This window comes from Carcharodon carcharias, chromosome 4, assembly GCF_017639515.1.
Source record: "Carcharodon carcharias isolate sCarCar2 chromosome 4, sCarCar2.pri, whole genome shotgun sequence".
Taxonomy (NCBI): Eukaryota; Metazoa; Chordata; class Chondrichthyes; order Lamniformes; family Lamnidae; genus Carcharodon; species Carcharodon carcharias.
The window spans coordinates 113714713-113739329 of NC_054470.1; the positions used below are offsets into that span (position 1 = coordinate 113714713).

The following is a 24617-nucleotide window of genomic DNA, read 5'->3' on the forward strand; positions in this document are numbered from 1 at the left end:
AGAAAAGGGGCAAAGTGCACGCAATGCAATCAACTCCAGATCTTGGGCTTTAGGAATCACAGGTACGTGGCAGCAAGGTTATATTCCAATTCTCCTTTTATTTAGCAGAATGATTTTATTCATTTGCAGAGTGGGTTTGCGACAGATGCAAAAAGGTGGAGGGAAAGGATGCAAAAGACCCCTTTAATGCAAGAAAAAAAAACATGTTGAAATCACAGCGCATTGAAAGAAATAGCATATTGCACAATACAAATGGGTTTTTGACCTAGATGATATATATACATAAGTCCCTCCAGTGATTTTTTTCCCCCTTCTGAATTGTGCATTGACTGGAACATCCAAGAGATGGCTCATCTTATTGTGAAGATGCTGTTCTCTCGCCCATCAGTTTCTTGAGGATCCTGCTGCAGTAAATGCTTTGTCGTGTTGATGTGGCATCTTGCTGAGGTTGTACACTAGCAGGCTTATGGCTGGCAGGCTGCAAGGGGGAAAGGCTCTTAAGATCTTGTGTGAGCATTTCGCTTGTTGGTGTGTTTACAGGTAAATGATACAGGGGAGGGAGGGGGGTGGGGTGTGGGAGGAACACCTACATGTATTGTCTTAAGCCAGAGGGTGGTGATGCTATCTGAGAGCAACAAGGCTTTATGCTTGGTCAGATTTATGTCAGCTAATCTGTAATCTACCCATGCATTCTTCCAAGATCAGACTGGAGGAATCCTTCTATTTTTTTAAAAAGGTGACTAGGTGTCAGTATTTGGCTTGCTAACTGTAATTTGTCTCACTGCGATGATAATTTGACAGCACTGCCTCCATCAATAATACAAAAGGCAATCTAAAATCATGTCTCGAACTACATTTTTAGTAAATATAACAACTGGCATTGCTGTTAGGATGTCACCTTTACCATTTTGCATATCTCTGTGTAGTTTAAGAAATTAATTCTGTCTACAGTTCAGAAGAGAGAGAGAGAGCGCAAGAGCAGTTAAATTCTGCAACTTGCACTCATGTGTCCTAGTGAATTTTTTGAAGAAATGTCCGAAGGACTTTTCACTCATTTAAGTTTTTTTTTGGAGTTCTTTACAACCAGCAATGAGAACTTCAGTAGGTCAGGAAAGTAAAAGATTCGTTTAAAAATCTGAGTAACATCTACTCCATGTGAATGCTGTGGTCCATAGCTACAAACGGATTGAAACCTGATGACTGTTGTGTGGGAGGTAAACTACAGACTTAAAATTTTGAACCGTGACAGTTGTGTCCACTCTTTTTTTTCTAATAACAAATTCCATTCATTCATTGAATGTTTGGTCTTCAGGAATGGCTTCTTCAATAACAAGCTGCCCCCCTGGTCACACTGTCTTGCAGTTGTGGGGTCAGCTTCCAGATGTAGGCTCACAAAGCCCAGCTCTACCTCTCCGCCACCTGTCTTGACCCCCTCCACTGTCTCTGAGATGTCAGGCTCTTTGTTCAGTATCCAGACTTGCATGAGCCACAATTTCCTCCAATTTAAATATTGGGAAGACTGAAATTGCCACAAACTCTTCTGCCTCGCCATTGATTCCAGCCCCTCCCCAGGTCCGGGCCTCTGGTTGAACTGAAATGTTTGCAACCTTGCTGTCGTATTGGACCCTGAGGCCGAGTTTCTGACCACATAACCTCTCTGTCACAAAGACCGTCCACTTCCACCACCACAGTGTCGCCCATCACTGCCCCTGTCTCAGTTCATCCAAAATTCTGCTGACAATATCCTAATTCGCTCCAAGTGTCTCTCGCCCATCTGCTCTCTGATCTATATTGGCTCACTGTCCTCCAGTGCCTCAGATTTATTCTTCTCACCCTCTTGTTTAAGTCACCTCATGCCCTTGTCCCTACTGTGTCAATAACCTTTTCAGCCTAATGGCTCTATGCTGCTTGTATCCTAACTCGCACCAAGTCCCATTCACCCTTCACCCCTGTCGTCACTGACCTGAATTAGCTCATAGGAGCTGGAGGTCCTTCAGCTCTTCAAACATGCTCATGTCTGATCTTCAACCTCAGCTCCACCTTCCCCTCTAACCCCACATCCCCTAATTCCCTCAGTACCGAATGGTTCCTGGTTAAACAAGACCTTGATGTTTAAATTTTCATTCTTGTTTTTAAATTCCTCCATGGCCTCATCCCTCACTATCTCTGTAACCACCTCCAGCCCCTACAACCCTCCCTATCTCTGTAACCTCCTCCAGCCCCTACAACCCTCCCTATCTCTGTAACTGCCTCTAGCCCGTACAACCCTCCCTATCTCTGTTACCCCTCCAGCGCCTACAACCCTCCCTATTTCTGTAATCTCCTCCAGCCCCTATAACCCTCTGAAGTATGTGTTCTCTAATTCTGGCCTCTTGAGCATCCCCGATTTTAACTGCTCCACCATTGGCAACTGTGACATCAGCTGCCTAGAGCTTAAGCTCTGTAATTCCCTCTGTAAACCTCTCTACCTTTCTCCCTTCTTTCAAGATGTTCCTTAAAAATACCAGTGTTTACAAGCATCCACAGCCAGATGAACTGAATGGATGATCCCTCCAGGCTTACTCCTGAGATGCCAGTCTTTAATTCAGTTCACTCTGTTTTGTCAAAAATTGGCTGCATGCACAGGAAACGGCAAAGGCTATGGGCCCTGACAATATTCCAGCAATGTACTGAAGACTTATGCTCTAGAACTTGCTGCACCCCTAGCCAAGTTGTTCCAGTACAGCTACAACACTGACATCTACCTGGCCATATAGAAAATTGCCTGGGTATGTCCCATTCGCTAATCCAATCTGGCCAGATACCGCCTATATACTCTCGATCATCAGCAAAGTGATGGAAGGTGCCATCGACGATGTTATCAAGTGTGACTTGCACAGCAATAACCTGTTCAGTTTAGTTTCCACCAGGACCACTTGACTCCAGATCTCATTATAGCCTTGGTTCAAACGTAGACAAAAGAGCTGATCTCCAGAGGTGAGGAGAGAGTGACTGTCCTTGACATCAAGGCAGCAATTGACTGAGTGTGGCATCACAAAGCCCTAGCAAAGCTCGAGTCAATGGGAATTGGGGGAAAACTCTACACTGGTTGGAGTCATACCTAGCACAAAGGAAGATGGTTGTGGTTGTTGGAGGTCAGTCACCTCAGTTCCAGGACATCACTGCAGGAGTTCCTCAGGGTAGTGTCCTCGGCCCAACCATCTTTAGCTGCTTCATCAATGACCTTCCTTCCATCATGAGGTCAGAAGTGGGGATGTTCGCTGATGATTGCACAATGTTCAGCACCATTCGTCTCCTCAGATATCAAAGCATCCTGTGTCCATATGCAGCAGGACCTGGACTTGGGCTAATAATATCCAGGCTTGGGCTGATAAGTGACAAGTAACATTCCCGTCACACAAGTGCCATACGATGACCATCTCCAACAAGGGAGAATCGAACCATCACTCCTTGATATTCAATGGCATTACCATCACTGAATCCCCCACTATCAACATTCTGGAGATTACCATTGACCAGAAACTGAACTGGGCTAGCCATATAAGTACTGTGGCTAAAAGAGCAGGTCAGAGACTGGGAATCCTGCGGCGAGTAACTCACCTCCTGACTCCCCAAAGCCTGTTCACCATCTAGAAGGCACAAGTCACATCCCATGGAAGAATAAAAAAAAACTCTGTTCATGGCTTGGTGTCAAATTTTGTTTGATAATGTTCTCCTGAAGTGCCCTGGGACGTTTCACTATATTAAACGTGCTATATCAATGCAGGCAAGTTGTTGAATGAAAATGCTGATTGTATGAATTAAAACTTATCAACAGACAGATAAAGAGAGGAGCTTTAAAACTATCTGGCTTTTGTATTCTAGATGGAATTCTATTAATCACTCTCATTTGCATTCTGTCAGCCATGTCTGAAACCAGTAATGCCAATGTGTTGTTTACCAAGTCAAATGATCTTTTCTCAGTGTTAATATGTAGAATGTTGCTGCGCAGGAGCAGGCCATTAGGCCCGTCAAGTTTGTACAAGTGTTTATCTCCACATGAGCCGTCTAATTTAATTCCACTCTCCTGCCTTCTCTCTGTACTTTACTTTCCAAGCACCTATCTAAAGAATCTACTGGAATTTACTTTTGAGTGGCTTGTGACAGGGAATACGTGAGAAGTAGGAGTAGGCCATTCGGCCCCTCTAACCTGCTCCGCCATTCAACAAGGTCATGATTAAACTGATTGTAACCTTAATCCTACTTTCCTGTCTGTCCCCATGATCCTTTGGTCCCTTGTAGATTAAAAATCTGTCTAACTCAGCCTTGATTGTAATTGAATGACCCAGCCTGCACTGATCACTGGGGTAGAAAATTTCAAAGATTAATGACCTCTGAGAGAAGACATTCCTCCTCATCTCTGTCTTAAATGGGACAGACCTCTTATTTTGAAAACCGTTCTCCCTAGGTTCCCCAACAATCTAGCTGTTCAAGACCCCTCAGAATCTTATGCTTCAATAAGATCGACTCTCATTCTTCTAAACTCCAATGACTCTAGACCCAACCTGCTCACCCTTTCCTCATAAGACAACCCCTTCATCCCAGGAATCAATCTAGTGAACCTTCTTTGAACTGCTTCCAATGCAAGTCAGTCCCTCCTTTTGTAAGGAAACCCAAAACTGTACACAGTAAATGCCATGTTATAGCTGCCCTCTGAGGCAGATTTTTAAAACCTTTTCAATTCTGTTTCCGTAGCCACCTCCAGCCATACATCCCACCAAGATCTTGGCGTTCCTCCCACTCTGACCTTTTGCTCCCAGATTTTAATCGCGCCACCATCGCTGGCCATGCCTTCAGCTGCCGAGACCTTGGGCTCTGCAATTCCCTTGCTAAACCTCTCTCTTTCTTTTACACTCAGTTGATAAACCTGGACCAAGCTTTTGGTCATCCCTCCTTATGTGGCTCAATGTCAAATTTTGTGTGATAACACTTCTATCAAGCGCATTAGGACGTTTGACCGTGTTAAAGCCGCTGTACAAATGCAAGTTGTTGCGCTGAATAAGCAATGCATCATTTTCCCCATTTTTTAAAAAAAAATTGTGTTTGTAACTTGCTGTTTCTGTCTTCTATCCTTCGTGATTCAGCCAAATAACTGTAAATACTGTAACCCAGCTGTTATTGAACATTGCTTAGGTTGGGGGGTCAGATGGCCAGATGCATGGTCCATGTGTTGATAATCTTGCTGATGCAGGAAAAATAGGGTCTTTATTTTTACTGGAAAAAGGCCCTGAGTTGAACAGTTAAAAAAGTTGACAATTTGCCCCAATCTGAAAAAGGATTCTGGGAATTCGGCAATCTCAATCATAAAGTTTGTGAGTGAGAAGGAAAACAAAATTGAAAATAGATTTTGGCAAGAATTCCTTGTAAAGAAATAGATTTTAATGTTTTTGCGACTCTTTTCCTCTCATCCTCGCTCCTCATACCCAACTGACTAATCTTTGCTGACACTAAAGTGTACATTTTTCAATTGGAAACATGTTACGAAAATAACAAACCCTTGTGGCCTCCTAACCTCCCTGTTACTTATCTAGACAGTCTGATCTGTAAAGATATTAATCATACTGTGCTGCTGGCTGGGATGTGTAGTCTATAAATCCAATTTATAAATCCATATTCTTTTGGTGAGGAGATTGGACTATCTGCTCTGGAAAGTCCCAGGCAGCCTCCTGACAACCCTTGAGGCTCACCCTGCAGAGGTAATTGTGTGGTGCTCATATCTGATCGAATGTGCTATAGCTCATTGGGATAGGCTGTGACAACTGAATGAAATTATATAGAATTACATTACTGAAACCAGCAATTCAGCCCAACTGGTCTGTGCCGATATTTATGTTTCACATGAGCTTCCTCTCACCCTACTTCATCTTACCCTGTCAACATATCCTTGTATTTGTTTCTCCCTCATGTGTCTGTCCAGCTTCCCCCTTAAATGTGTCTATACTATTCACCTCGACCACTCCCTGTAGTAGCGGGTTCCACATTCTCCCCACACCCTTGGTAAAGAAGTCCCTCCTGATTTTCCTTTTATAGTTGTGGGCCCCCTCATTCCACAAATGGAAACATCTTTGCTACGCCTACCCTATCAAACTCTGTAATGATTTTAAAGACCAAGGAAGATGATCCATGCCTCTAGAGTAAAATTAACATGGAGGTCGTCAATGCCTTCTTAGGACATGGTACCTGAAGAGAGAGAAAGAGATCAGATCAGATCAGCCCATAGTTGTTGCTTTTCTAGAGAAAAGAGCCCCAGCCTGTTCAGTCTTTCCTAATGGGTATAATCGCTCAGTTTGGGTACCATTCCAGTAAATCTTTTTTTTTCACCTTTCCCAGTGCCTCTATTACCCATTTTATAATTTTAGATTCTCATGACTTATGGGAAAAAGTTTTAACTCATTCAAAACCCACCCACTTACATCGAGTTAAAATCAGGCTGCGTGATGTTTCTGAGATATGAGTTGGCTACAGAAACTTCTGTATTTTGGTTACATGCACCCTTGTATTGCCCTGTCCATTTGTTATTCTTCGGTGGATGGACAGCACGTTGGAACTTTAAATTTAATTTTGAAGTTTGAATTCAAAGATAGGAAATGTTGTTAATTCCCTGTGAGGGATTTTACCCTGTATTGTGTGATATTTTACATTTCACAAGCTTGGAGTTTTTTTCACATCAATAAATAAACAAATACCGCGGATGCTGTTCATCTGAAATAAAAGCAGAAAATGCTGCAAATGCTCAGCAGGTCAGGCAGGATCTGTGGAGAGAGCAACAGAATTAACATTTCAGGTTTATGAATTTTCATCGGAACTGGGAAAAGTTAGAGATGTAACGTATACAGAGAGGGGGGAAGAACAAACGGGAAGGCGTGCGATAGGGTGGAAGACGGGAGTGATTAAATGACAAAAGGGATGATGGCGCAAGGCAAAAGGAAATGGTAAAGAGACAAATAAGATGAGTCTAAAGGAAGCGTGAATGGAATTGGCAGAATCATAACTATAACCAATAACTATAGTCCAAATAAATGGAGGCGAATGATTTGAAATTGTTGAACTCACTTGAGCCTGGAAGGCTGTTAAGTCCCGAATCGAGAGGCGAGGTGCTGGTCCTCACGCTTACGCTGAGCTTCATGGGAACGTCGCAAGAGGCTGAGGTCAGAGTGGGAGTGTGATGGAGAATTAAAATGACAGGCGACCGGAAGTTCAGGGTCATGCTTGCAGACTGAACGGAACTGTTCTTTCAGGTACTGTCCCCAGTGTAGAACAGACAGGCTTGTAAGCAGTAAATATGGTATAGTAAATTGAGAGAAGTATAAGTAAATCACTGTTTTACCTGGAAGGAGTGTCTGGGGCCTTGGACAATCGAAAGAGAGGAGATAAAAAGGCAGGTGTTGCGTCTCCTGCTCTTACATGGAAAGGTAATGTGGGCAGGAGTGGGGATGTTGGAGTGGACCAGGCTGTCTCTGAGGGAACAATCCCTTTGGAATGCTGCAAGGGGAGGGGGAAAATGTGTTTTGGCAGCATCATGCTGGAGGTGGCGAAAATGGAAGAGAGTGATCCAGTCAGTAAGGAGGCTGGTGGGTGGAAGATGAGGGCAGGGGAACCCAATCCTGGTTCTGGGAGGAAGGGGAAAGAGTGAGAGCAGAAGTGCAGGAAATAGAATGGACAAGGGGGAGGGTCCTGCCAAAAGCGGTGAGGAAAAGGAAGACATCGTAACTATGGACTGCTCATCAGAGCAGTTGTGATGGAGAATGGAACAGAGCCTTTACAGGAAGTGGGTTGTGAGGAAGTGTAGCTGAGGCAGCTGTAGGAACCTGTGGGCTTGTACTGAATATTAAATGATAGCCTATCTCCAGAGATGGACAAAGAGAATTGAGGTAGGGAAAGGAAGAGCTGGAGATGGACCACTTGAAGGTGAGAGAATTGGAAGCAAAGTTGATCAGGTTTTCCAGTTCGGAGTGAGAGCCAGAAATGGCACCAATACAGTCATCGATGTACTGGGAAATGAGGTGAGGAAAGGATCTTGTGTAGGACTGGAACAAAGAACGTTACACTCAACTCGCATAAAGGCAGGAATGCTTAGGACTGGTTCCTGTATTTGGAGGAAGTGAGCGGAGTGAAAGGAGAAGTTGTTCAATGTGAAAACAAATTCAGCCAAGCGGAGGTGAATGGGGACTCATTGGGCCTCGTTCAAGGAAGAAGCTCTCAGGCTCTATTTACATTGTCTGTTCAGCAGAAGCAACTGCAGTGGTGGTAGCAATGACCTTCACCAGCCAGGATAAAAGCAAAACACTGCAGATGCTGGAAATCTGAAACAAAAACAAAAAATGCGGGAAAAAGTCAGCAGATCTGACAGCATCTGTGGAGAGAAAGACAGTTAATGTTTCGAGTCTGTATGACTCTTCAGAGCTAAAGAGAAGTAGAAATGTGATGAAATTTAAACTGTTTAAGGGGGGGTGGAGCAGGTGAAGCTGGATAGAAGGCCAGTGATAGGTGGGGGTAAAGGAGAGATTGACAAATATGTCATTAACAAAAGGACAAAGGCAATGTTAATAGTAATAGTGCTAAAAAAGGTGCTGATAGTTTCAAAGGTAAGAAAGCAGATGTGATAATAGCAGAACAAGCACTTACCTCTGTCCTTTTGTTCATGACATCTTTGTCAGTCTCTCCTTTGCCCCCACCTATTGCTAGCCTTCTATCCAGCTCCACCCCTCACTTAAACAGTATACATTTCATCACATTTCCAGTTCTCTGAAGAGTCACACGGACTCGAAACCTTAACTCTGTTTCTTTCTCCACAGATGCTGTCAGACCTGCTGAGTTTTCCCAGCATTTTCTGTTTACCTTCACAAATTGTATGGTAACTATCGGAGGTCCGATTGACCTTTTCTGTAGGTTTACAACTATTAAAGTGGGCCCCATTGTAAACCTATTTTCAGCCCTTTATCATAATTACAATTTTTAAAAAATGAGTTGTTAGCCACTTTGTAATGATAAACTTAACATAGCTGTTTTCTCAAGCTAAACTAAATGCTACATAATGACACTAAAGCTAACAATAATGAAAAAGAAAGACTTGCATTTATATAGTGCTTTTCACAACCATTCATAATCCAAATCACTTTACAGTCAACAGATGACTTTCTGAAGTGTAGTCACTGTTGCAGCTTCAGAAACGTGGTTCCAATTAGAACACAGCAAGCTTCCACAAGCGACAATGTGGTAATGACCAGATAATTTTTTTTATTACTAATGTTGTTTGAGGGATAGAAATTGGCCAGAACACTAAAGAAAATCTTCAGACAGTGCAGTAGGATCTTTTGCGCTCCGTGAGAAGGCAGATGGGGTCTTGGTTTAAAGCCTCATCCAAAAGACGGTATCTTTGACGGAGCAGCACTCCCTCAGTACTGCACTGGGAGCTCAGTCTGAATTTTGGAAAAATTTAAGGCTGGTTACAGCCCTCCTGATATGCATGTTTTTGGTGGGAAGGCACGTAAAGTATGATAGGTGGCTAGCCCACTGCCTTCCTGCGCACCCTCAACCCAGTTCCCCATAATACAGGTGGGCTGACTTACCGTATTACCAAGCAAATCGATCCAAATATTATGATTCCCGTACTGTAAAACTGTTGGCTTGGGCAGGCAGCTGGGACTGGGCAAGACATTTTTTTAAATAAACTGCTTAAAAGGCAGGAAGGAATGGGGGGTACCTCCCTTGGTTGGAGGGGTGGGGTTGACCCGCACACATCAGAGGCACTTCCCAACCCCTCTGTTAAGATGTTACTCTTCACCCCCCACTTTGGACGTCCCACCTGGCTTCCAAAGCCCCCCCTCCTCATCCCTCTCCCTAGGCTCCTCGATCCCTCCCTCCACAGTTACCCCTGACTTACCTCACTCCAGCATCCTTGTCCTCCTCATCCTGGGGCCTACTTGCAGTTCCAGCAGTGCCCAATACTGAGTTCTGGGACTGCTAGCCGATCAGATTGGCCGCAGCTCTCAGAGGTGGGAAAGTATCCTGCCTTGTTCATGTCGCCTGCTAGCAGCGCTTTTATTGTGGCCGGGCGGCCGTGTTGAATGTTGGTTGGAGCAACACTGACTTTCCTTCTGGAGAGGGTGAGCAATATAAACCACCCCCCTCCCCCCCCCCCCACCTCCCCGCCTCGCTCTAACTGCACCCCATCCTGTAAAATTCAGCCCAGCATCCATCTTGCTGATAATACCTCTATTCTCTAGAATTTAGAAGCTTGTGAGGTGATCTTATTGAAACATACAACATTCCCAAGGGGCTTGAGAGGGTAGATACTGGGAGGATGTTTCCCCCTGTCTGGGGAATCAAGAACACTGGGTCACAGCCTCCAGGGTAAAGGGTTGGCCATTTTGGACTGTGATAAGAGGAAATTTCTTCACTCAAATGGTTGTGAACATTTGGAATTGAAACATAGAAACTAGGAGCAGGAGTAGGCCATTCGGCCCTTCAAGCCTGTTCCGCCATTCATTATGATCATGGCTGATCATCCAACTCAATGGCCTGCTCCTGCTTTCTCCCCATACCCTTTGATCCCTTTTGCCCCAAGAGCTATATTTAATTCCTTCTTAAAAACATACAATGTTTTGATCTCAATTATTTCTGTGGTAGCGAATTCCACAGGCTCACCATTCTCTGGATGAAGACATTTCTCCCCATCTCAGTCCTAAATGGTCTACCCTGTATCCTCAGACTGTGATCTCTGGTTCTGGACTCCCCCATCATGGGTAACATCCTTCCTGCATCTACCCTGTCTAGTCCTGTTAGAATTTTATAGGTTTCTATGAGATTCCGCCCCCCCCCAACCCCCCATTCTTTTGAACTCCAGCAAATCCTCTAACCCAGAGGGTTGTGGATGCCCAGATGTTGAGGAAATTCCCACGACAGAGATCAACAGGTTCTTGGGGCAGTAAGAGAATCAAGGGACATAGGGATAGGGCGGGAAAGTGGAATTGAGGTAAAAGATCACCCATAGTCTTCTTAAAAGCTGAAACATGTTTGAAGGTCTGAATGACCTTCTGCTCCTATTTCTTAAGTTACAATTTGAAAGGACAACATAAGAGCTTTCTGAAGCACACACACAGCGTAACAAGAGCTTGACTGTATGGGGGATGCGTTAAACATTTTGCAATGATGTTTGACAAAATGAAGGTGACAGTGAAGTGATAGATGTGCTGGAGGAGGAACAAGTGTTCCAGAATTTCTGGAAAAAATAAGCAGAATTTCAGATGTCCCCAGCCCTCCTCAAAATTGCAAACTGGCTCAGGGAATGAGATGGTGGTCATCCACACAGCTCTGCCCAAGATGGCAGAGAAAGATAAACTATAGATTAGCAAGACGAATGTCCATTGTAAATGCTTGGTATTTGTAATTTGAATTAAAATTAGTTGGTTAAGTGAGGCCAGTACTATGGATCTTTGAAGAAGTGATTGGATAGATCACTAGTACTCATTGCATACACATTTCTAGATCTACCGGGCTACCCATATACTACTCGTATTCTGACTTAATATTTTAACACCTTTGATGCCCAAGTATTGTACAAATTGTACATACCTATGATAATAGACGTGTGCACAACTTAAACCATGTTATAAGAGTACTACCTGCCATTAATGTGATGGCTGAGCTTGTTTGTTTGAACACAGGCATGTAAATTTTGGGAGTGATGGTTTGAGTCATAAGTTCGCTACACATTGGCGTTGGTGAAAATCTGCTTTCATCTGAGTAACTGGTGGTAAAACCTCAACAGCCCTGACCATGCAGGGAAGCTTTGTCCACATTTGGATCCAAACTTCAGCTGACAGCATTAGTTGGAGCTCATCTTGAAATGTCCAGCAGGCAGGCTTTCCTGTATTTTTATTGACCAGTCTTGGAGCATCGCTACTGCAGAAATATTTGTGAAAGGGTAGCGGCCCCAGCTTTGTGTGTTTCTCGTTGAGGGAAGGTAATTGTACCATTGCCTCGATGAGTCAGTGAGAGGCTGCTTGATGTCTGCTTCGACACCATCCTCCAACTGTACTTTATTCCCTGTCATGATTTTGTGAATGTTTTGGAAAATTTTCCTCCACAAAGCCAGACCAGAATTTCATTTTTTTTTATCTTTAACTTAATTTTGCCCTAAACATTGAAGATTGTTTGTACTCAGCCCTTGAAGTGCTAGATGTAGCTCATTCAGGAGAGAGAGTATATCTGACGAGCAGCCACGAGAGCAAGGCCATGTCCTGTAGACAGTGAGGGAGTGGGAAGGGTTCTCTGATGTAGGAGTGAAAGTGCCAAGACCTTGCCAAGTGACAGCCTTCGACCTCTGTGTGAAATAATACATTGACGCACTTGCTTCCCATCTCATTACTTAGAGTGAAACATATTCTGGAATTCAAGGGTCGAGCTTTTATAAAATTAACCATCTTCACAGCATTGTCCAGGATCTCCTTACAGATGACGGGCATGCTTTTGAGAGTGAGTGTTTTGCTGGGTGTGCTGCAATGCACATATCTCGCATTTGGAGCAACTGCTCTGATATGTGTTACTGCTCCACTGTTTCTACCAATTATCAACTTTGCTGAATGTGTGTTTTATTCATTTATGGAATGTGGGCAGCACTGGCTGGGCCAGCATTTATTGCCCACCCCTGATTGCCCTTGAGGAGGTGATGGTGAGCTGCCTTCTTGAACCGCTGCAGTCCATGTGGTGTAGGTGCACCCACAGTGCTATTAGGGAGGGAGTTCCAGGATTTTGACCCAGCGACAGTGAAGGAACAATTATAAAATTTGAAAACAGGATGTTGCGTTACTTGGAGGGGAACTACCAGGTGGTGGTGTTCCCACGTGTCTGCTGCCCTTGTCCTTCTAGGTGGTAGTGGTCGTGGGTTTGGAAGGTGGTGTCGAAGGAGCCTTGGTGAGTTCCTGCAGTGTATCGTGTGGATGGTACACACTGTGCATCGGCGGTGGAAGGAGTGAGTGAGTTGGTGCAGATGCCCACACATTGTGACCAAATGATATTGTGTTGATTTATGAAGCTGTCAGGCAACTGGAAAATCTCCTCAGTTGTTGACCTGGTAGGCAGCGTCTGATAAAACAAAATGTCTTCCAGTATTGTACCTTTGTAAATGTATCTCAGCTACACAGAATGTGAGCTAAGCCTGCGCTGTCTGTGGCTTCATCCAGCTGCAGAGCAAAGTAACTCTTTCGAGTACAAACACGTTTCCATCTGTTTCAGATGAAGTTATATTGTTTCATAGTTTGCCATTGTGAGATTTGAACTCTTGATACTCTTTTGAGTAAACCTGTTTCCATCTGTTTCAGATGAAGTGACATTGTTTCATAGTTTGCCATTGTGAGATTTGAACTCTTGATCTTGGGGTTACAAGCCCAGTACCATAACCACTTGGCTATTTAGGCCAAGCCTGCAGAGCAAAGCACTGGCTGCCAATGACACCATTCGCTAATTGAGTTAGGACTTTGTTGCCCTTGTCATTAATTCAATGGGACACTGTGCTGCTTCATGAGGGAATTAACTGAATTAATCTTTGGTCTCTCTTTCCAAGCACGGTGCTTACCATGTCTGCAGCCTCAGGTAGCATTAGTTCCTCCGCTATGCCGTGTGGTTTTCACAGCCCTGTACCTCACTAAGTATGAGGCTTCAAGGACCTTAACAGTCATTAGCAGCAGAAAAGCATAAAACTGTCTTGGTCACCATTAACTGCACCCACATCCACTTGGAAAGTTCTGGTGGTTTGCCCTTGTGTTGAATGTGGAGCTGAATGGCTGAGGTGAATCGTATTGATGCATTTAAGAGAAAGCTAGATAAACACATGAGGGAGAAGGGAATAGAGGGTTACAGTGGTACATTTAGATGAGGAAAGACAGGAGGAGGCCTTAGTGGAGCCTGAACACCAGCATGGATGGACTGGGCTGAACAGCCTGTTTCTGTGCTGTATATCCTATGTTATTCTCAAGTGTCTGTGTAGAAGGAGATGGTTTTGGGCTCTTGTTCAACAGGACTGCACCATGTAACACACAGTGGCCCCAGTCCAAGTAAATCCCATTGTAGTGTAGTTATTTTTCATGTTTGTGTCTGTCTGATAGAGAGCATTTTACTTTTTGCATCGTGTCAATGTTTTGCTTCACAGGCTGAGATTCTTCATATGTTGAGTCAGTATTCGTTGTCTCAGCAGCAATTTCAGCAAGCTAACTGGTACCAGGAAGACAGACTTAATCACTTTGCTTCGCATCACTGATGTTTTGCAGTCCATTTTCAAATGCAGCAAGACCTGGACAATATCCAGGCTTGGGCTGACAAGTGGTAAGTAACATTTGTGCCACACAAATGCCAGGCAATGACCATCTCCAACAAGAGAGAATCTTAACTATCACCCATGACATTCAGTGGCATTGCTATCGCTGAATCCCCCACTCTCAACACCCTGGGGGGTTACCATTGACCAGAAACTGAACTGGACTAGCCGTAGAAATACTGTGGCTACAAGAACAGGCTAGGAATCGCGCTGCAAGTAACTCACCTCCTGACTCACCAAAGCCTGTCCACCAACTACAAGGCACAAGTCAGGAGTGTGATAAGAACATAAGAAAATAAGAAATAGGAGCTGGAATAGGCCATTTGGCCCTTCAAGCCTGCCCCGCCATTCAGTAAGATTATGGCTGATCTGCCCCAGGCCTCAACTCCTCTTTCATGCCAGTTCCACATGGCCCTCAACTCCCTGATATTTCAAAACTCTATCTACCTCCTCCTTAAATACTTTCAATGATCTAGCCTCCACAACTCCCTGGGGCAGAGAATTCTAGATATTCACCACCCTCTGAGAGAAGAAATTCCTTCACATCTCAGTTTTAAATGTTTCCCCTTATTCTGTAACTATGTCCCCTAGTTCGAGATTCCCCCACTAGTGGAAACATCTTCTCAAAATCTACCCTGTCAAGCTCCCTCAGAATCTTGTACGTTTCAATAAGATCATCCCTCATTCTTCTAAACTCTAATGAATAAAGGCCTAACCTGTTTAGTCGTTCTTGATAATTCAACCCCTTCATCCCAGGAATCAGCCTAGTGATTCTCTTTTGAACTGCCTTCAATGCCAGTATATCCTTTCTTAAATATGGGGACCGAAACTGTACACAGTACTCCAGGTGCAGCCTCACCGACATCCTGTTCAGTTGTAACAAGTCTTCCCTATTTTTAAACTCCAATCCCCAAGCAATACAGGCCAAAGTTCCATTTGCCTTCTTAATTACTTGCGTGCTAATTTTTTGTGTTTCATGCACAAGAACACCCAGATCTCTCTGTGCTGCACTTTTTTTAGAGTCGCTCTCCATTTAAATAATCGTCTGTCTTTTAATTCTTCCCACCAAAGTGCATGACCTCACACTTTCCTACATTAGACTCCATCTGCCAAGTTTTTGCCCATTCACTCAGCCTGTCTATATCCCCTTGCAGATTCCTTATGTCCTTATCACAAAATGCCCTCCCTCCTATTTTTGTATCGTCAGCAAATTTGGATACATTACATTCTGCCCCCTCCTCCAAGTCATTAATATAGATAGTAAATAATTGAGGCCCTAGGACTGATCCTTGTGGTGTTCTACTAGTTCCGCACTTCCAACCTGAAAAAGTCCCATTGATCCCAACTCTGTCTTCTGTGTGCTAACCAATCCTCAATCCATGCTAATACATTACCTCCAATACCGTGAGCTCCTATCTTGTGCAGTAACTTTTTATGTGGCATCTTATCAAATGCCTTCTGGAAATCCAAATACATGGAATACTCTCCCCTTGCCTGGATGAGTGCAGCTCCAGCAACACTCAAGAAGCTTGACACCATCCTAGACAAAGCAGCCCTGCTTGATTGGCACCCCATCCACAATCATTCACACCCTCCACCACTGACAAACAGTAGCAGCAGTGTGTACAATCTACTATATGCACTGCAGAAACTCACCAAGGCTCCTTAGGCAGCACCTTCCAAACCCACGATCACTACCATCTAGAAGGACAAGGGCAGCAGACACATGGGAACACCACCACCTGGAAGTTCCCCTCCAAGCCACTGATCATCCTGACTTAGAAATATATCACCATTCCTTCACTGTCGCTGGGTCTTAATCCTGGAACTCCCTTCCTAACAGCACTGTTGTTGTACCTTTCCACATGGACTGCAGCAGTTCAAGACGGCAGCTCACCACCACCTTCTCGAGGGCAATTAGGGATGGGCAATACATGCTGGCCCAGCCAGCGAAACCTACACCCCATAAACGAATTTTAAATAACTCGTGTGTTCTTCTTAACTTTAACAGCCTTTAATTACCAGTCCATTTTCACTGTTACATCTTGGCAGACATAGTTTCAGTGTGGAGAATAGACTCACAGTAAAACTCCCCACTTTCCCAAATATCAACTATTCCCCAGCCCCAGTCAAACAAGCACCAACTGTCCCCGAGTCCCCTACAAAAAAACTGTGCCCTAGTCCTTTGCTATTTCTTATCTCCAACCAAACTGATTCTACATTTTGATCCTTTGAACCAAGATCATTTCTCACGAATGTACTGAAGTCATTCTTGATTACCTGAGCTACCCCACCTCCTCTTCCTTTCTTCCTGTCCTTCTAAAATGTCAAATACCCTTGAATGTTCAGGTCCCAGCCATGGTCACTTTGCAACCATGTCTCTAATGGCTATCATATCATGCTCATTTCTTGCTATTTATGCTATCAATTCATCTGTCTTGTTACAAATTTTCTTTGTACCTTTGCCAATGCTGATGAGTTGACTTGTAACCTTCTGATCTTCCCTTCCACCGAGTACGCAATGAAAGTTGGTTAAACGAAGGTACTTTTTCCATTGGTAGAGGTGTCAATAACCAGGGGCCATAGATTTAAGGTAAGAGGTAGAAGGCTAAGAGGGGAGTTGAGGAGGAAGGTTTTCACCCAGAGGGTGGTGGGAGTCTGGAACTCATTGCCTGAAAGGGTGGTTGAGTCAGAAACTCTCGTAACATTTAAGAAGTATTTAGATTTTCACTTGCGTTGCCATAGCCTCCAGGGCTATGGGCCAAGCGCTGGAAAATGGGATTAGTGTTGTCAGATCTTTGTTGACCGGTGCGGACAGGATGGGCTGAATGGCCTCCGTCTGTGCTGTAGACAAAAAAATATGGCTATGGGCAAGATCTGATGCCAGCTCTCTGCTTGAGGATGTACTTTATTCACTGTTTTGATCATCAATGCTTACTTCCTTTTACTCGTCCCACTTTACTTTAACCAACAGTTGCATCATACTTTATCCCACTTTTAGGAGCTATCAGCCATGTGTAGCACACTCTTCTGGGTTCGGGTCCCACTCCAGAGACTTGAGCACCAACTCCAGGTTGGCATTCAGCACTAAGGGAGTTCCCTGCTGTCGGAAGTGCCATCTTTCAGCTGAGACGTTAAACTGTGGCTCTGCCTGCCATCTCAGGCGGACATAAAATAATCCATGGCGCTATTTCGGAGAAGAGCAGGGGAGTTCTCCCTGGTATCCTGGCCACTACTTATCACTCAACCAACATCACTAGAAATCGATTATCTGGTCATTATCATGATGCTGTTTTTGGGGCTTGCTGTGCACAAATTGACTGCTGCGTTTCCTACATTACAACAATAACTACACTTCAAAAAGTACTTCATTGGCTGTAACATGCATTGGGAGGTCACAGGAGGCGTTATGTAAATGCAAGTCTTTCTTTGTAGGAACTGGGAAGGCGGGTGGGAGGGGGGCGCGGGGAGAGCAGTGTTGGTTAGGCATGACCTTGTGTCCTGTGGAGGGCTGGAGTAATGTGCACCAACTGCAGGATAGCGATGCATTGATGAGCGTGCTGTGTGTGAGCTGAATTTCAATCCATGTTTTATTGTACGACACATCCTGAAAATGCAAACTGACTAGCTCAGCACTTGTGCTGACAAACACTTCTCTGCAAAAACTGCAAAGCACACAGTACTGAAACTGCTTGGTTACTTTTATGAATAGTAAAGGATTTGTTTGCTTTACTTTTTGATTGATAGTGGTGGGGGTGCAGTGAGGGGTGTTTCACACCAGGTCAGCAGTCAGTTTTCAATGTATAGTGTCAGTTGCTGTATGCCTGTCTATCTGACAGTGAGAGAGAAAACTGCCTCTAGGAAACAGGAGACATTAGGGGTGAAATAAAAACAAAAAACTGCGGATGCTGGAAATCCAAAACAAAAAATAAAAAATACCTGGAAAAACTCAGCAGGTCTGGCAGCATCGGCGGAGAAGAGTACAGTTGACGTTTCGAGTCCTCATGATCCTTCAACAGCTCCTATTTTTACTCAGTTCTGTTGAAGGGTCATGAGGACTCGAAACGTCAACTGTACTCTTCTCTGCCAATGCTGCCAGACCTGCTGAGTTTTTCCAGGTATTTTTTATTTTTTGCCATTAGGGGTGACCTTTAAAACTATCAAGGGGTTCGCTTGTGTTGACATAGTCAAAATGTTTCCACTTATGGGGTTGGACAGAAAGAGTGGCCATCAAATAAGATAATCACTAATAAATCCAATCGGGAATTCAGGAGAAACCTCTTTACCCAGAGAGAGTGGTGAGAATGTGGAACTCGCTACCACAGGGAGTGGTTGAGGCGAATAGTTTAGGTACATTTAAGGGGAAGTTAGATAAGCACACGTGGGAGAGAGGAATAGAAGGATATACTGAAAGGGTGGGATGAAGTAGGATTGGGAAGAGACTCATGTGAGCATAGACACTGACACGCTTTGAACTCTCTTTGAACCAAAATGTTTCCTGGTCAAGTTCTGTATTTTTCTGATTAGACACAGTTGCGCATCTTGTATTTCTCACTTGTTGCAGGAATAATATTTTGGTGATGATAACTATTCATATTTAAAATGTGAGCCAGTTGATGCTGTCCTTTACTGCTGGACTCACACTTATTGTCCATTACTTGGTGCTTACTGCACTACTGAGGAAGTGCTGCATTGTTGGAGGTTCTGTCAGCTGGAAGAGACTTTAAACCAAGGCCCCATCTTCTTGAGCCACAGGAGAGGTGCCAGAGGGCTGGAGGACAGTGAATGTTGTACTTTTATTCAAGAAGGGTAATTGGAATAAACCAGGTAATTACAGGCCAGTGAGTCTAACATCAGTGGTAGGGAAACTATTGGAAAAAATTCTGAGCAACAGGATTAATCTCCACTTGGAGAGGCAGGGATTAATCAGGGATAATCAGCATGGCTTTGTCAGGGAGAGATCATGTCTAACAAATTGGATTGAATTTTTCGAGGAGGTGACTAGTTGTGTAGATGAGGGTAGTGCAGTTGACGCAGTCTACATGGACTTCAGTAAGGCTTTTGACAACGTCCCGCATGGGAGAATGGTCAAGAAGTTAAGAGCCCGTGAGATTCAGGGCATTATGGCAAATTGGATCCAAAATTGGCTTAGTGGCAGGAGGCAGAGGGTGATGGCCGAAGATTGTTTTTGCAATTGGAAGCCTGTGACGAGTGATGTACCACAGGGATCGGTGCTGGGACCCTTGCGGTTTGTAGTGTATGTTAATGATTTGGACGTGAATATAGGAGGTATGACCAGTGAGTTCAAAGATGACACAAAATTGGTGGTGTTGTAAATGGTGAGGAGGAAAGCCTTAGATTACAGGACGATATAGATGGGCTGGTAGGATGGGCAGAGCCGTGGCAAATGGAATTTAATCCTGAGAAGTGTGAAGTGATGCATGTTGGGAGGACTAACAATACACAATGAATGGTAGGACCCTTGGAAGTACTGAGGATCAGAGAGACCTTGGTTACATATCCATAGATCCCTGAAAGCAGCAGCACAGGTAGATAAGGTGGTTAAGAAGGCATATGGGATACTTGCCTTTATTAGCCGAGGCATAGAATATAAGAGCAGGGAGGTTATGTTGGAGCTGTATAAAATGCTAGTTAGGCCACAGCTGGAGTACTGTTTGCAGCTCTGGTCACCACACTATAGGAAGGTTGTGATTGCACTGGTGAGAGTGCAGAGGAGATTCACCAGGATGTTGCCTGGGCTGGAGCATTTCAGCTATGAAGAGAGACTGGATAGGCTAGGGGTGTTTTCCTTAGAGCAGAGAAGGCTGAGGGGGTACCTGATAGAGGTGTACAAAATTATGAGGGGCACAGATAGAGTAGATAGGAAGAAACTTTTCCCCTTAGCGGCGGTGTCAGTAACCGGGGGCATAGATTTAAGGTAAGGGGCAGGAGGTTTAGAGGGGATTTGAGGAAAAAAAACTTTCACCTAGAGGGTGGTTGGAATCTAGAACTCACTGCTTGAGGGGGGTGGTAGAGGCAGGAATCCTCATAACATTTAAGAAGTATTTAGATGAGCACTTGAAATGCCATAGCATACAGGGCTAGGGGCCAAATGCAGGACAATGGGATTAGAATAGATAGGTGCTTGATGGCCAGTATGGACATGATTGGCCAAAGGGCCTGTTTCTGTGCTGTAAAACTCTATGACTCTAAAATATCCCATGGCACTACTTGATGAGCAGTGTGAAGTTTTTCCCAGGGGGTCCTGCCAACATTGATCCCTCAACCATCTCTGCCAGAAGCAGATTGACTGAATATTTATCCCACTGTGGTTTGTTGGAGCTTACTATTTGCACATTGGCTGCCGTATATGACTATGTAAGAACCATGATGATGTTTCACAAGTAATTCATTGGCTGGAAGGCAATTTGAAACATACAAGCATATGAATTAGGAGCAGGAGTAAACCTCTTGGCCCCTCAAGCCTGCTCCACCATTCAGTAAGATCATGGCTGATCTGATTGTGGCCTCAACTCCACATTCCTGACAACCCCCCGCTAACCTTTTGCCCCCTTGCTTATCAAGAATCTCTCTAGCTCTGCCTTAAAGACATTCAATGACTCTGTTTCCACTGCGTTTTGAGGAGGAGAGTTCCAAAGTGTCTCAACCCTCTGAGAGAAAATTTTTTCTCTTCATCTCTGTTGTAAATGGGCTACTCCTTACTTTTCAACAGTAACCCTTGGCTCTAGATTCTCCCACAAGAGGAAACGTCCTTTCCACATCCACAATGTCAAGCCCCCTCATGATCTCATAAAGTCCCTCATGAGGTGCTGTATGAATGGAAATTTCCATTCCAGCTGAAATATTGTGGCTGACATAAATTTATTTAACAACAGCTTGCATTTGTGTGGTGCCTTTAATGTAGTAAAACATCCCAAGGTGCTTTGCAGGAGCATAATCAATAAAACGTTTTATACCAAGCAGCATAAGAATGATATTAGGACAGGTGGGCAAAAGCTGGGTCAACAAGGTGGGAGCGTCTTAAGGGAGAAGAGAGAGGTGGAGAGGTTTAGGAAGAGAACTCCAAAACCCGGGTCCAGGCAGCTGAAGGCATGGGTGCCAATGGTGGAGCATGTTTTACAGAGAGGTGTGCCAGAGCTCAGAATTGGAGGAGTGCAAATATCTAGTAGAGTTGTGTGGCTGCAGGAGATTACAGAGCTGGAGAGGGACCAGGCCGCAGAGGGATTTGAAAACCACAACGAGAATTTTAAAATTGAAGGCTGCTGGACCAGGTGCCAGTGTAAGTCAGCGATCACAAGGAGAATGGATTAATGGTACTTTGGTGCGAGTTAGGAAGTTAAAGGTTTGGTGTGAATGAAAAGTATTCAGAGCAAGTGGCTAATTTCCTAAATCTCCAAAATTGGAAGGTTCCCAGGCTGAATGCAGTTGCTATTTTACTTAATGGTGGGTTTTTAAAAAATGAATACACGCCTTCGATGTGGCTGTTTGAAATTTTTAATGCCCTTGATGAGTTCTTTATTTTCCTTTCTTGTTGATGTTCTGTGCAGTAAAGAAGCCTCCAAATAAAATTCAGCTTGAGTAATCCAACAGCGGGTATTTTTCCACCCTGTGATTTCCTCACAGATATCTGCTAGACTGACAATGTAGCATTCCCTCAGTGCTGACCCTCCGACAGCGCGGCGCTCCCTCAGCGCTGACCCTCTGACAGCGCAGCACTCCCTCAGTGCTGACCCTCCGACGGTGCGGCGCTCCCTCAACGCTGAACCTCCGACGGCGCGGCACTCACTCAGTTCTGACCCTCTGACAGCGCGGCACCCCCTCAGCGCTTACCCTCCGACAGCACGGCGCTCCCTCAGCGCTGACCCTCCGACAGCACGGCGCTCCCTCAGCGCTGACCCTCCGACTGCGCGGCGCTCCCTCAGCGCTGACCCTCTGACAGCGCGGCGCTCCCTCAGCGCTGACCCTCTGACAGCGCGGTGCCCCCTCAACGCTGACCCTCCGACAGTGCTGACCCTTCCCACAGCGCGGTGCTCCCTCAGCGCTGACCCTCCAACAGTGCGGCACTCACTCAGCGCTGACCCTCCGACAGCGCGGCGCTTCCACAGTGCTGACCCTCCGATAGCGTGTCGCTCCCTCAGCGCTGCCCTTCTGACAGCGCGGCGCTCCCTCAGCGCTGCCCTTCCGACAGTGCGGCGCTCCCTCAGCGCTGACCCTCCGACAGCGCAGCGCCCCCTCAGCACTAAGCCTCCGACAGCGCGGCGCTCCCTCAGCGCTGAAGCTCCAACTGCGCGGCGCTCCCTCAGTGCTGACCGTCCGACGGCGCGGCGCTCCCTCAGCGCTGACCCTCTGACAGCGCGGCGCTCCCTCAGTGCTGACCCTCTGACAGCGCGGCGCTCCCCCAGCGCTGACCCTCCGACAGCGCGGCGCTCCCTCAGCGCTGACCATCCGACAGCGCGGCGCTCCCTCAGCGCTGACCCTCCGACAGCACGGCGCTCCCTCAGCGCTGACCCTCCGACAGCACGGCGCTCCCTCAGCGCTGACCCTCTGACGGCGCGGCGCTCCCTCAGCGGTGACCCTCCGACAGCGCGGCGCTCCCTCAGCGCTGACCCTCCGACAGCGCAGCGCCCCCTCAGCGCTGACCCTCCGACAGCGCAGCGCCCCCTCAGCGCTGATCCTCCAACAGCGCGGCGCCCCCTCAGCGCTGACCCTCCAACAGCGCGGCGCTCCCTCAGCGCTGACCCTCCGAATGCGCGGCGCTCCCTCAGCGCTGACCCTCTGACAGCGCGGCACCCCCTCAACGCTGTCCCTCCGACAGCGCGGCGCCCCCTCAACGCTGTCCCTCCGACAGTGCGGCGCTCCCTCAGTGCTGACCCTCCGACAGCGCGGTGCTCTCTCAGCGATGACCCTGTGAGAGCACGGCGGTCCCTCAGCACTGACCCTCTGAAAGCGCGCTGACCCTCCGACAGCACGGCGCTCCGACTGCGCGGCGCTCCCTCAGTGCTGACCCTCCGTCAGCGCTCCGCTCCCTCAGCGCAGCGCTGCCAATCCAACAGTGCGGTGCTCCCTCAGCGCTGCCCTTCCGACAGTGCGGCGCTCCTTCAGCGCTGACCCTCCGACAGCGCAGCGCCCCCTCAGCGCTGACGCTCCAACTGCGCGGCGCTCCCTCAGTGCTGACCATCCGACGGCGCGGCGCTCCCTCAGCGCTGATCCTCTGACAGCGCGGCGCTCCCTCAGCGCTGACCCTCTGACAGCGCGGCGCTCCCTCAGCGCTGACCCTCTGACAGCGCAGCGCTCCCCCAGCGCTGACCCTCCGACAGCGCGGCGCTCCCTCAGCGCTGACCATCCGACAGCGCGGCGCTCCCTCAGCGCTGACCCTCCGACAGCACGGCGCTCCCTCAGCGCTGACCCTCCGACAATGCAGCGCCCCCTCAGCGCTGACCCTCCGACAGTACAGCGCCCCCTCAGCGCTGACCCTCCAATAGCGCGGCGCCCCCTCAGCGCTGACCCTCCAACAGCGTGGCGCTCCCTCAGCGCTGACCCTCCGAATGCGCGGCGCTCCCTCAGCGCTGACCCTCTGACAGCGCGGCGCCCCCTCAACGCTGTCCCTCCGACAGCGCGGCGCCCCCTCAACGCTGTCCCTCCGACAGCGCGGCGCCCCCTCAACGCTGTCCCTCCGACAGCGCGGCGCTCCCTCAGTGCTGATCCTCCGACAGCGCGGTGCTCTCTCAGCGCTGACCCTGTGAGAGCACGGCGGTCCCTCAGCACTGACCCTCCGAAAGCGCGCTGACTCTCCGACAGCGCGGCACTCACTCAGCGCTGACCCTCCGACAGCACGGCGCTCCGACTGCGCGGCGCTCCCTCAGTGCTGACCCTCCGTCAGCGTGGCGCTCCTTCAGCGCTGACCCTCCAACATCGCAGCGCCCCCTTAGCGCTAAGCCTCCGACAGCGCGGCGCCCCCTCAGCGCTGACCCTCCGACAGCGCGGCGCCCCCTCAGCGCTGACCCTCCGACAGCGTGGCGCCCCCTCAGCGCTGACCCTCCGACAGCGCGGCGCCCCCTCAGCGCTGACCCTCCGACTGTGCGGCGCTCCCTCAGTGCTGACCCTCCGACAGCACGGCGCTCCCTCAGCGCTGACCCTCCGACAGCGCGGTGCCCCCTCAGCGCTGACCCTCCAACAGCGCGGCGCTCCCTCAGCACTGACCCTCCGACAGTGCTGACCCTTCCCACAGCGCGGCGCTCCCTCA

The 24617-nt window shown here is 47.1% G+C and overlaps 1 protein-coding gene across 1 annotated transcript in view; it reads left to right on the forward strand.

Annotated features, from left to right (window-relative positions):
* Nucleotides 1-24617, forward strand: part of LOC121276872 (amyloid-beta A4 precursor protein-binding family A member 1-like) — a 157356-nt gene continuing 132739 nt past the window's right edge. The window contains exon 1 of the mRNA XM_041185463.1: nucleotides 1-62. The gene's annotated coding sequence lies outside the window, so the exon portion shown is untranslated. The remainder of the gene's footprint in view (nucleotides 63-24617) is intronic.